Here is a 12,591-nt window from a genome sequence, read left to right as displayed (position 1 = left end):
GATGGTCTGTTCCTGGATGGTGCCTGGATGGTCTCAGTTTGTGGTCTTTCTTGGAACCAGGTAATTAGGGTAAACTACTAAGACTCTGGCCTCTATTGAGCTTGTCATGATTGGGTCTTACAGTTTTGAAATTTCCTCTGCCAATGGAATTAATCCAAATCTCTTCACTTTAGCCTCAGGCTAGAATTTTAGGATGAGAGCAAAAAGCAGCCACATTCTTTACCAAAATATCATGAGAACAATCTCCAGTCACATATTATATTCTTCTCCTCTGAAACCTCCTGAGTTCGTCAAATCATACTCAGCACCACTGTCTTCTTTGCTCCTCCTAGTCTGACTTATTAAGCAGCACTTAAAGCATTCAACTGTTTTTCTAATCCACAGTCCCAAGGCCCATATCCCTTCAAAGAAAAGCACGGTCAGGTCTAGTACAGCAATACCCCAACTCCTAGTACCAAATTCTGTCTTAGTTAGGGTTTCTATTATTGTGAAGAGACACCATGACCAGTACAACTCTTACAAAGGAAAAACATTTAATTGGGGTGGCTTACATTTTCAGAGGTTTAGTCAATTATCACCAGGTTGTGACATGGTGGCAATCAGGCAGATATGGTGCTGAAAGTGCTACATCTTGATCTACAGGCAACAGGAAGTGGTTTGAGTGTCACACTGAGCAAAACTTGAGCAAAAGAGACCTCAAAACCTACCCCCACAGTCACAGACTTTCTCCAACAAGGCCACATCTATTCCAACAAGGTCATACCTCCTAATGGTGCCACTCCCTATGAGTTTATGGGGGGCCAATTATATTCAAATCACCACAGCTGGAATATACCAAAAACCCATTTAAGATCTATAGCATATTTGTAAGATTGCAAATACAAATGCTTGAATGTTTGTTTTAACAAGTTTTAAATATCAAGGCACCGAACTTCATTTCTTCTCTCTTGCCACTAACTCGGCACCTTTTCCTCAACTGTTTAGTGGAAACCTGTTGGAAACCACAATCCCTCACAAGTATACTAATTCTGTGAGCATCAGCTATGCAATAGAGACTTGGTCTAGACTACAGGATTCCACAGGGAATGGAGTCGCTGCCTATAAGATGCTGACAGCTCACTCACCCGTTTTTCCGTCCCCGTCGGTATAGCAAGTGCTAGACAGGAGGATAGTGCTGGCTACTTCCACAGGACCACAGAAGTGATGCATAAAACTGAAATAAAGATGGGAAAGGACAAATTAGAGTGTTCTAGACACAGACGCCCAGGGGCTCAGCACAGTACAGAGCAGGGACATTTAAGGAAAAGTCATTTAGAGGAGGCTACAGCCCTAATAATGGAGTAGGGTAGGGAAGGCGTTTGCAAAGAAAAGGCTGAAGAGTGAGATCTCCTACATGGGGAATCAGACTGACTAGATGGAAATGCATTCTGGGGTAACAGAAAACCACTAAAAGGCTGTAATAACATAGAATACCATACAGACTACCTGTATTGTAGACAATGAGTTGGGGATGATAACATTAAACTGGAGGAGGGAAGGGATTCAGAGGCAAGCCTGGTGTGGTGATCTACAGAAAGAAACCCTAGTTTGGTAGTCGGAAGATGAAGAGAGACTGGACAAGTCCAGAGACAAGAGAGAGGTAGTATTGTCAAAACTGGATGATTGGGAGCCAGGCATAGGGCCATTAGCCTTTGATTCCAGCACTCAGGAAGCAGGGGCAAGCAGGTCTCTATGAGTTCAAGTTCAGCGTGGTCTACACAGGAATTCCAGGACAGCCAGGGCTACATAGAGAGACTTCATCACTAAACTAAACAAAACTAAACTAAACAAAACCTGAATGATTGGGGGCTAGTGAGGTAGTTCAATAGGGGGGGCACTTGCTACATAAACCTGTCAACCTGAGTTTGATCCTGGAACCCACATACATGTAGAAGAAGAGAACTAACTTTACAAGGTTGTCCTCTGATATCCACACACATGTTATGGCACAGATCATGTACACACATATTTGCACAATAATAATAGCTAGGCATAGTGGCACATACCTTTAATACCAGTACTGAAAAGGCCAATCTCTGTGAGTTTGAGATCAACTTGGTCTACATAGTGAGTTATAGGTAAGTCAAGGCTGCATAGTGAGATCATATCAAAAAAAGAAAGGAAGGAAGGAAAGAAGGAAGGAAGGAAGGAAGAAATACAGACATACAATAGTAACCCACTAACATTTTTTTTTAAAAACTCAATGACCAACTAGACAAGGTACTACTGGGAAAATAGAAAGTTACTAATGCCTTTGTTTAACTCCAGAGCTAAGTTTTACAGTGCTTCCCCAACCCCACCTTCCATGACTCAACCACAATTGCTGTACTTTCCAGGTCTATGTGCTCATGCTCCTGCTCACCTTATATAAATCACCATCCTGGCTCGACTTGCAGCTGTCTCTGGTTTCTGCTCAGAGGCAGACATTTTGTGTCCTGGCTTAATAATTCTCTTAAATGAGATGTTGCCACATAAGGTGATTCTGTGGTAAGTCTAACACTCTCAAAAAGCCTGGGAACTCTTTCATTGGTTCTGGAACTCATATAGGCTCTTCCAGTGCCCTGCTCACTCTTGGGGTCAGAGCCACAATGGGATCCTGTCCTTCACCTCTATTCCACCCAAGACAGACTCACCTTCTAACTCACCAACCACTTGACACCCCATCCACCACTGGCAATTAGGCAAGTCAACTACTCAGATATAAACATACTCCGAGAAAGTGACCCTTGAACATCAGCCACTCCTATGGTAGTCTTGGAGGTAGAGGTACCCCCAGCCACAGTCTTTAAGGCTATGGCTGGCTCTCTTCAACAACCTTGTTTCCAACATTTCCCTTGGGTGAGACCTTGGTCCTGGGCTTGGTCTTTTTGCCTTCTGCTTTTACTCAAAAGCCCTGATACTTTGGGCTATCTATCTCATTCCTGTTAAGTGTGGTTATAACCCACTAATAAGTTTGTCTTCTTTCAGTCCTCCAGACTCTTGGGGACACCCTTGGCTGTAAGCTACAAACTTCTCTCTTACCCATGGGAATACCTTCTGACTCCCCCTTGGAATGTCTCTTAGAAAACCTCTAGCCTCACCACCTAGCACTCAACCTAGAGGCTCCTAAATTTATTTGCTTTTGCAACCAAATCTGGCCTCAACACTCGCTGGATAACAGTCCAAATAGCCACCTAACAGCCTTAGATCCCAATGTTATTCAGGATCTTTACAGCTATTGTGATCAATAGTGGAAATGGAAAGATGTTATTGAAGATCAGACTTTCTCTTACCTCTGCTCTAAGCCTTCCCTCTGTGCTGGCTGCTAGCAAAAGCCCAAACCTCCAACCAACTCTCCCTCTACCACTGAGAATACAGACCTCAACCCACAGTCCCTACCTATCACCACTTCCATTGCCTTCATTTAGCTCTTCAGCCACCCTACCCACACCACTCCAGCCCCCCCCTCTTGACCTACTTTAGCCCTTGTCCGTCCCTTATGTAAGTGGCCAGAGCAATCACCCTAGTGAGGACTCATGTGCCTTTCTCTCTGAGCAGCCCCAATTAAAAAAAAAAAAAGATTGGGGTCCTACACAACCAACTCCTCTATTTTCATCAAAGAGTTCCAATACATCACCCAGTCTTACAACCTTATCTTCCATGACATCTATATGATTCTTATGAACAACCTTCTCCCTGAGAAATTCTGGTGAGTCTGGGAAGAGGCTAGAGCACATACAGAGGAGATCCACCAAACTAACACTGCCCACCTAACCTGGGTTGAGGTGGTCCCCTAGCTGGATCCCAATTAGAGCTATAACCACCTCAGGGGTATCCTAGCTAGAGATCAATTCATGACCTGACTCCTGGCGGGTCTCATTAAGGCTGCCCTTAAAGCACTAAACTATGAAAAAAAAACCAAGAGGTTGTCCAAGACAGACATGAAAACTGGTCTCAATTCCTGGAGTGTCTTACCAAGGCTCTCTTACGATATGCCAGTTAGGACCTCATCACCACAGATGGAAAACAGCTCCTCGTGAGCTACTTCTTTTCCCAGGGTTTCCCCAACATTAGGGTCAAACTTAGAAGTTTACAGAGGGGACCCCTAATTCCACAAGCAAGAAATACTGGCATTGGCCTTCCAAATGTACCATGGGAGAGATGAGAGAGCCGGAAAAAAATACCACATGCTGGTTAAAGCCTTCCAGCTGCCACAGTGTCTGCCTATGCTCCTTTGCCTCCCAAAGTCTGAGGACTGCTTGGACCCTGTTTCTAATGCAGTCAAGAGGGTCACTGGGCCTGGGCCTGCCCTAACCCTCACAAACACTCTATGTCCAAAGTGTCATCAAGAGGAATACTGGACTATCAACTGTCCCTGTGTTCCTTGCAGCACAGGGACATCAGGCCCAGACTGCCCTCTGGCTGTGCTGCAGGAGCTCCTTCCACTCCTTCAGCCAATAACCGTTGAGATACCAGCCCACTGGAGCATGGTCTCTTTCTCTTTAAAAAGCAGCAGCAGCCCTTCTCTGGCTCTCTTGCTTTAGACTCCAGTTCTGGCGACTAGACTCCTTTCCTGGTCATGTAGGACAGTGTTCTGTAAGTTTTTTTCCCCTCAAATAAATAACCTTTTTAATAATAAGTTCAAACTTGATGGAGGAGGGTCATCTGTCTATGTGTTACTTTCATTGGTTAATAAAGAAACTGCCTTGGCCTTTTGATAGGGCAGAAAATTAGGTGGGTGGAGTAGACAGAAGAGAGTGCTGGGAATAAGGGAAGTGAAGCAGATGCCATGGAGCCAGCCACCAGATCAGACATGCTGAATCTTTCCTGGTAAGCCACCACCTCGTGGTGCTACACACATTAATAGAAATGGGTTAATCAATATGTGAGTTAGCCAATAAGAGGCTAGAAGTAATGGGCCAGGCAGTGTTTAAATGAATACAATTTGTGTGTTGTTATTTTGGGTGTCAAGCTAACCATATGGGAGCTGGCCAGGACGAAAAGCAGGCCTGCTCACCTCCTCACTACACAAACTGGTATGGGATTGTTTTGCACATTGGGCTGACCTCCTAGGTCTGGGCAAGGATGACTGAGGGGACACAGGCTCTCTTGGCACTATCACTGCCATCTCTGACAGGGAGGCCGGGTAGTCATCATGGTTGGTATCAGGGTTACCCATCTCCTTCCTCTGGGATACCAGGGCTACATACTAAGTCCTAATGGGGATTCATGACCCACCTCTCTTTCTCGTTTCCCTGTTGTCAGGGTAGAGGGGATAGCCTTACAAACCTCTCCAAACCCACAACTCAGTCACATCTTTAAAGGTATCCCTCTTACTCATTCTCTCCTAGTGGTACCAGCATGTCCCATTGTCTTACTGGAAAGGGACCTTCTAGTTAAAGTGGGAGCTGCTATTTTCTTCACACCCCCAATTTGTTTGACCCCAGGCGAGCCAGTCATCCCCCTCCTCTCCAGGTCACACAAACCAACACACCATGTCCCTTACCAGTTTCTCAGGTAGGCCCCCAGGTCTGGGATACCCAAAACCTGTCTATAGCCAAACATCACCCCCCATCATCCGATTACAAAGTCCTACCTGGTACATCACCCTAACCCTATAACCACTCTTACTCCAAACTCTCAAGACACTTAATCCTCTTATCTCTGACCTCTTAAGAGAAACCCTTCTGCACCCATGTCTTCATCCTTTAGCATCCCTAGCCTTGAAGTTAAAATAACCAGCAGAACCTACTGCTTGAATCAGGATCTCTGACTCATCAGCTCTGCAGTGGTTCCTCTTCATTTCGTAGTGCCTAACATCCATATGCTCCTCTCCACCTTCTCCTTGGAAACCTCTCATTTCTGACTTGGACCTCAAAGATGTCTTCTTCTCCATCCCTCTCAATCCCCACATCTTTGCTTTACTTGGACTAATCTGGATACCCACCTCTCCACCCAGCTCACTTGTACCGTCCTATCCCAGGGGTTCTGGAACAGCTCACATCTATTTGCCAAGATTTACTCTCTTTGTCTCTCCCTAAACATAAATTTATATAATATGTAGATTGCCTTCTCCTCTGTAGTCCATTCCGACAAATTAGTCAAGCAGACACTCCAAATCTTCTAAACTTTCTGTCTAGCTAAGGCTATAGGGTTTCATTCTCTAAGGTCCAACTGTCCACCCCTCAAATTACCAAACCTGGGACTAACTAGTACCCCAACTCACAAAGTCATTACTTTAGACAGAAAACTCTAAACAACCCCTTACACTTTCCACCATCAAAGATGAAATTCTATCCTTCTTAGGGGTGGATGGGTTCCTACACTCTTAGATCCCATCTTTCTCCCTTCTTGTTCATCCCTTGTATAAGATGGCCCTTATCCACTTACATGAGCCCCTCCTCATATTAATTACCAAATTCTATCCTAAATTTCTTTTTGTGTTTGTTGTTGGTGTTTTTTTTTCAAGACAGGGTTTTTCTGTAGCTTTTGAGCCTGTCCTGGAACTCGTTTTGTAAACCAGTCTGGCCTCGAACTCACAGAGATCCATGTGCCTCTGCTTCCCAAGTGCTGATATTAATGGCATGTGCCACCACCGCCTGGCTTCCCCCCCTTTCATAAATTTTATCAGGCCCCCAGAACTCCCCCCTCCAGGTCTAAGCTGTTCCTTTTCTGCATATATCACAAAAAAGGAGGGATATGCTGTCAGAGTCATGGTCCACCAACTGGGAATTAACATTTATCAAACAAAACAAAGACCTTACCACCCAAATCTGGGTGCCCTGCCCACATGCTCTATCTGCAGCCAAACTTCTTATTGTGAATCAAAAAACTAACCTTTGGCTCTCCTCCTGCTGTCTTCTCTTCTCACAACCTAGCTTATCTAACATACAAAGGCATCCAAACATAACCTCCTTCCCAATTTTTCTCTCCTCAGGTATCACTAATAGATGATATACTTCCAACTATGTCCACCCCTCAACTTTTCAAACCTTGTCATTCAGTGAATCAAGAGATATTCCCACCTCATTCTTGCAACGAAACTCTAGAAGAACTGCTACCTCTTCCTTGACACACATATGAGGGCATATTACCTCAGGCCACCTACACCTGGTACACAGATGGCAGCTTCTTCTTACACAGGGTATCTGAAAAGCCACATACACCACTGTCTCAAACACCAAGGTGATAAAGGCACAGGCCCTCCAAGCCCAGCCCACAAATCAACAGGTCCAACTTGCCCATGCTTTCAGCTAACACAGGGACAATCCCTAAACCTTTACATAGACTCCAAGTATGCCTTTTCTATCCTTCTGTCACACAGCCATCTGGAAAGAGCATGGACTACTGACAACAAAGGGAGGATCAATAGCCAACTCATATCAAATCATGGCCATGTTAAAGACCTCTCATCCCCCCACGGCCATAGGAATTGTCGAGGACTGCCGAGGACTGAAAGTTCCATCATCTCTCTAGGGAAAATAATCCAGCCTATGAGGCAGCTAGAGCCATAAACCTTGGAGACCCAGATCCATCTCACCCACCACAGGACAATCTCGCCTTAAAACCCACATCATATCCCCGGACACTCAACAAATTCTATCCTATATACACCAACTCTTTCATCCTAAAAGCAAGGTCCGTCTCAACTCATTAAGGCCTATGTACAATCCACCCCTGAGGATTTGTCTTCCTTGAAGTTCATTGCTGCCTCTTGAAAGATCTATCAAATATCTAACCTGAACTCCAGTTACTATGGCCCCCTTTTCCTACTCTCTCAGGAACTGACTGACAACTTTACTTTACCCATATGTGTTATTTGAGTTTCTGTCCTGCCTGGTTCCTGCAATTGTTAAGTCCCAAAGAAATCGCAGAGGTCTACATTAACTATAAACTGACTGGCCCATTAGCTCAGGCTTCTTAACTCTTATAACTTATATTAGCCCATCATTCTTATCTATGTTAGCCACGTGGCTCGGTACCTTATTCAGCGGGGTAGGTCACATCTTGCTTCTTCTATGGCTGAGCCAGGACTGCGGACAAAGCTTTCCTCTTCCCAGAATTATCATCTTCTCATTGACCTGCCTCTACTTCAGGTCTGGTTGTCCCACCTATACTTCCTGCCTGGCTACTGACCAATCAGCATTTATTTAAAATATAATTGACAGAATACAGACAACTGTCCCACACCACATATGCCCACCATCAAACAGATCAAGTACTTCTTGGTCTTGGTGAATGCCTTCTCAGGATGAGTAGAGGTGTTCCCCCACCAACAAAAGGAGACAAACAGTCTTGAACATTCTCTAATAGATCATCCCTCACTTTGGAGTCCCTATTTCTCTCCAATCAAATAATGGGCCTGAATTTCCCAAACCCTATTCAAAGCCCTTAACATCCCTTGGCATTTCCATATGCCATACTATCTCCAGTTCTCAGTAAACGTGAAACAAGCTAATCATTTTTTTCAAAAATACCCTTATTAAACTCTCACAACAGCTGAACCTTGACTAGGTGAAACGCGATCAACCCTTCTCAAGTTAATAACCATCCCCAAATGGCCTCTTTCTCTGTGAATTCAGGCCAGCCTGGTCTACAACCTTGCTCCAATGACATTCAGTGTCCCAAAAAACAGGAGACAACTTAATGAGTTGCCCATCCCATGCCATCTCCACCAGCCTAAATTTTGACCTTCCTCTTCAATTCATAAACATTTAAAGGGAGGAATGCTGGGCAAATAGAAAGTTACTAAAGCACTAGTCTTTACTTATCTCTAGAACTAAGTTTTACAGAGTTTCCCTAACCCCACCTTCAATGACTCAACCACAATTGCTGTAATTTTTCCAACATCTCAGCTCAACTCATTGCTGTCTCTGGTTCCCATGCAGAGGCAGTCATTTTGTGTCTTGGCTTAATATTTCTAGTAAAATCTTGCCATGTGGTGTGACTGTGGCAAAGCTTGTACTCCCCAAAAGCCTGGGTACCCTTTCAGGTACCAAGACCAGTGTTGTGGGATATTTTGATCACCCTGTAACACTCCCACGACTGCCCAGTGAAGTTATACCTTGAATCAGGGGGGGAAGCCAGCAACTTCATAATTGGAATTAGTCATAGAGAAGCCAGCAATTTGGATAGAGAAGACACACAGGAAGGGAAAGAGCAGGGACTGGAAATTGAGTTTGCCCTTGGTTGTGGCCGAAACATTTGACTCAGCACCATCAAACTTTGTACAGTATTCTTCATAGAATAAAACAAAACAAAAACAGTCCTGAGGTTCATAGAAAAGTACAAGAGATCTTGAAGAGCCAAAGCAATTCTAAACCCATAGGAATCATGATCTCAAACTATGCAAGAGTCAGTGTAACAAAAAGAACATGGCTCTAGCACAAAAGTAGAAATGTGAAGCAAATAAATACAATAGAAGATTCATAAATGAATGGACACAGTTACAGCAGCCTTATTTTTTACAAAGGTATGGAAAATATACATTAGACAAGCATGGTGCACACCTCTAATCTTAGCACTCAGGAGACAGAGGCAGGTGGATTTGTTATGCCCAAGTCTCAAGATTCCCCAAAGACCACCAAGGAATCCAAGACCATATGCAAAAGCAAGGAGTCTTTTTTTCCTCAAGTTTGGACCCTCTTGTCTGTTCCACCATAGCAGTTCTATCAAAGAGCATCGAGAACAGTTGGGGTATGGTTTTAAACATAGTAAAGGCTGGGGTGAGGGGTTTCCAACTTTTAGGACACTTGATTGATTGACATTTGGATAGAGGTATTATATTAGAGTAAACTGAAACTCAGGCCTAACTCTCTTACTGGTCTCCACTGAGCCTGTAATGGTGGTAGTCATGGCTAAGGTGTCTTGGGCCTTAGAGATTCTCTGTGAGTTCAAGGTCACTCTGGTCTACACAGCAAGTTCCAGGCCAGTCAGAGCTACATTACATAGAGGCCCTGTCTCAAAACCGTAACAATAACAACAAACATACATAAGAGAAAACCTCTCCCACAAATGGTCCTCTGAATAGGCACATAGACAAGAAGGAAACTAGATCCATATCTCTCACCCTGCACAAGAATCACTTCAATATGAAGCACAAACTTTAATGTTAGACCTGAAACTATGAAACTGCAAGAAAATACAGGCAAAACAATTAAAGATACAGGCATCTGGGGCTGGTGACTCTCAGTCAGTAGTGCTTGCATTGGTGAAACCCTAGGTTCAGTCCTCAAAACTGTACATATATTAATATTATTAATTCAGTTTATGTTATAAAGAAACCACATTCTTCAGAACTGGATCTCTCAAAGCCATATAAGTAGCTGCTAACTTATAAAACTCCAATGGAGATATGTAAATAGTTGTTCTCTCTTGCCCTTATTTTGGGGTTTGGTCAGAACCAAATGTTGGACATGTGTGGTTTTAATAGGGAGGAGTGGTGTGGGAGAATTGTCTGTAATCTGTCAATCATGTTTTAAATAAACGCTGATTGGTTAGGCAGGAAGTATAGGCGGGAAAACCAGACTGGAAGTAGAAATGATGCAATGAGAACAGGAGAATTCTGGGAAGGAGGAAGTTGATTCCTCCCAATCCTGTACAGACCACCCAGGAAGCAGGATGTGACCTGCCAGCTGAAAAAGGTACCGAGCCATATGGCAAAAAATAGATCAAAATAATGGGTTATGATAAGCTACAAGAACTAATAAGTAGCCTGAGCTAATGGGCCAATCAGCTTTATAACTTATGGAGATCTCTGTGTGATTTTCTTTGGGGCTTGCCAGCTGTGGGGTACTGGGTGGGACAAAAACCCCAACAAGCCGGCCTTCATGATAGAGAGGGGAAAACTTTTGCTCTGTTTTTCAGATATTTCACTTGGTTGGTCGAGATTTGGGTTTTGAAATAGCATCTCAACTACAGAGCACAGGGTAGGTTGGAACTACAGATCCTCCTGCCTTGGCCTCCAGGGTGCTGGGATTGTAGACCTGCCTGCCATCTCTCTTCTCATCTAGGCCCTAGGCTGTACAGTGCTATTGCTGTGGCAGTGTTTCTCTGGCACCATTTAGGAGCGGCTATAACTTCAAAGGTAGGGCAGGAATGATTCATCATAGCAGTAAGGACACAGCAGGCTGACCCTGACACTCCTGGAGGGGGCTCCACTATAGGCACATGGTACAATTATTTAAAGATGGTCCTGGCCTAAAATTATCATTTCATTATCAAGTGATCAGGAGAGTAGACTGCTCTGCAGCACCAGATGAATCATCCAGTCTAATAACTCTCCCATACTTAACAAGTAGTCAGTCTGTCTCACTAAGTCAGGCTTCAGAAGAGGTAGGGCAGGGAAAAGCACACAGAGATAAGGAGAACAGGACTCAAGTGAACAGCAAGGTAGGCTTGAAACAGATATTACAGTGGTGGCCGAGGTTACCACCTAAGTCCTATGTGCCTGGAACCATGGGAAGGGGGAAAAGTTCAGCTAATGAGGATTTCTGCAAACGAATGCACCAAAGATTAGTATCATTTTCAAAGCTGCCTTCTATCAATGCAGGCCCAGGAACAGTAGATAAAATTCTTCCTCATTCCCAGAAATAATTCTAAATTTTAAAGACTATATGTTATCATTCAGGCTCTCCATAGAAACCCGACAATAAGGATCATGCATCAAAGTTAGCCAACAAGCTGAACATACGAGAGAGATTCAATAGTTTCTGCCTAGAAGCCAGCAGCTTCAAGTCTAGGAAACATGACATTTCAAACTGAGTTTGGACACAGGGAAAAGCCCATTATCAACGCATTTCAAAGGTAGACCAACAGGAGTAGCTCTCTCAGCCATGGAATGGTTGGCCCTTTTGTTCTACTGGGGTCTTTAACTGATTGCTTAAGGCCCACCCACATTAGGAAGAGCAAATACCTTTACTCGGTGGGCCCATCTAAATGTTTTACTTTATTTTTTTATTTTGGTTTTTCAACACAGAGTTTCTCTGTAAGTTTGGAGCCTGTACTGGAACTAGCTCTTGTAAACCAGGATGGACTTAAACTCACAGAGATCTGCCTGCCTCTGCCTCCCGAGTGCTGGGATTAAAGGCATGTACCACCATCGCCCGTCTTTAATGTTAATTTCATCCAAAACTACTCTCACAGAAACAGCCAGAATAAATACATCATCAAATATCTGAACACTCCACTCCATACCTAGTCACACTGGTACTTAAAATAACCATTACACTAAGTTAGAACTACAGTTCAGCAAAACACTTCATTCAACACTTGCATGACCCTGATCTAGAAGGTGTATGATGCTCATAGCTAAACCATATGCAATTCCCTCCTTCTAGTACAGGTAAGAACAATACCCATATATACCACACAGCAGTCAGCATTGAGTGACATCAGAGGGTCCAGAACTTGATCTGTTTACAGCAGGAAGACAGTGTTGTTTTCCAAAGACTTCATGAAAAGGGCACTTCTGGGGCTAGAGAGGAGGCTCAGTGGGTGTGAGCCTTGGCTATTCGTGCAGAAGACCTGGGTTCATTTATCAACACCCACATGAAGACTCACAACCACCCATAA

At 43.9% G+C, this 12,591-nt stretch overlaps 1 long non-coding RNA gene across 1 annotated transcript in view; it reads right to left on the bottom strand.

Moving 5' to 3' along the window:
* Positions 1–553: 553 nt before the first annotated feature.
* The window catches only part of LOC121450131, a 94,171-nt gene continuing 82,133 nt past the window's right edge, over positions 554–12,591 (bottom strand). The window contains exons 2-3 of the long non-coding RNA XR_005974552.1: positions 1,125–1,213; positions 554–636 (exon numbers count right to left, since the gene is read on the bottom strand). This is a non-coding gene — a long non-coding RNA (uncharacterized LOC121450131). The remainder of the gene's footprint in view (positions 637–1,124; positions 1,214–12,591) is intronic.

The sequence above is a fragment of the Microtus oregoni genome, unplaced genomic scaffold (genome assembly GCF_018167655.1).
Source record: "Microtus oregoni isolate MIOR12 unplaced genomic scaffold, Mior012 000006F_ref0000085, whole genome shotgun sequence".
In the NCBI taxonomy this organism is placed as follows: Eukaryota; Metazoa; Chordata; class Mammalia; order Rodentia; family Cricetidae; genus Microtus; species Microtus oregoni.
The sequence above is the reverse complement of the archived record's forward strand: the minus strand, read 5'-3'. Positions and strand labels throughout refer to the sequence as shown.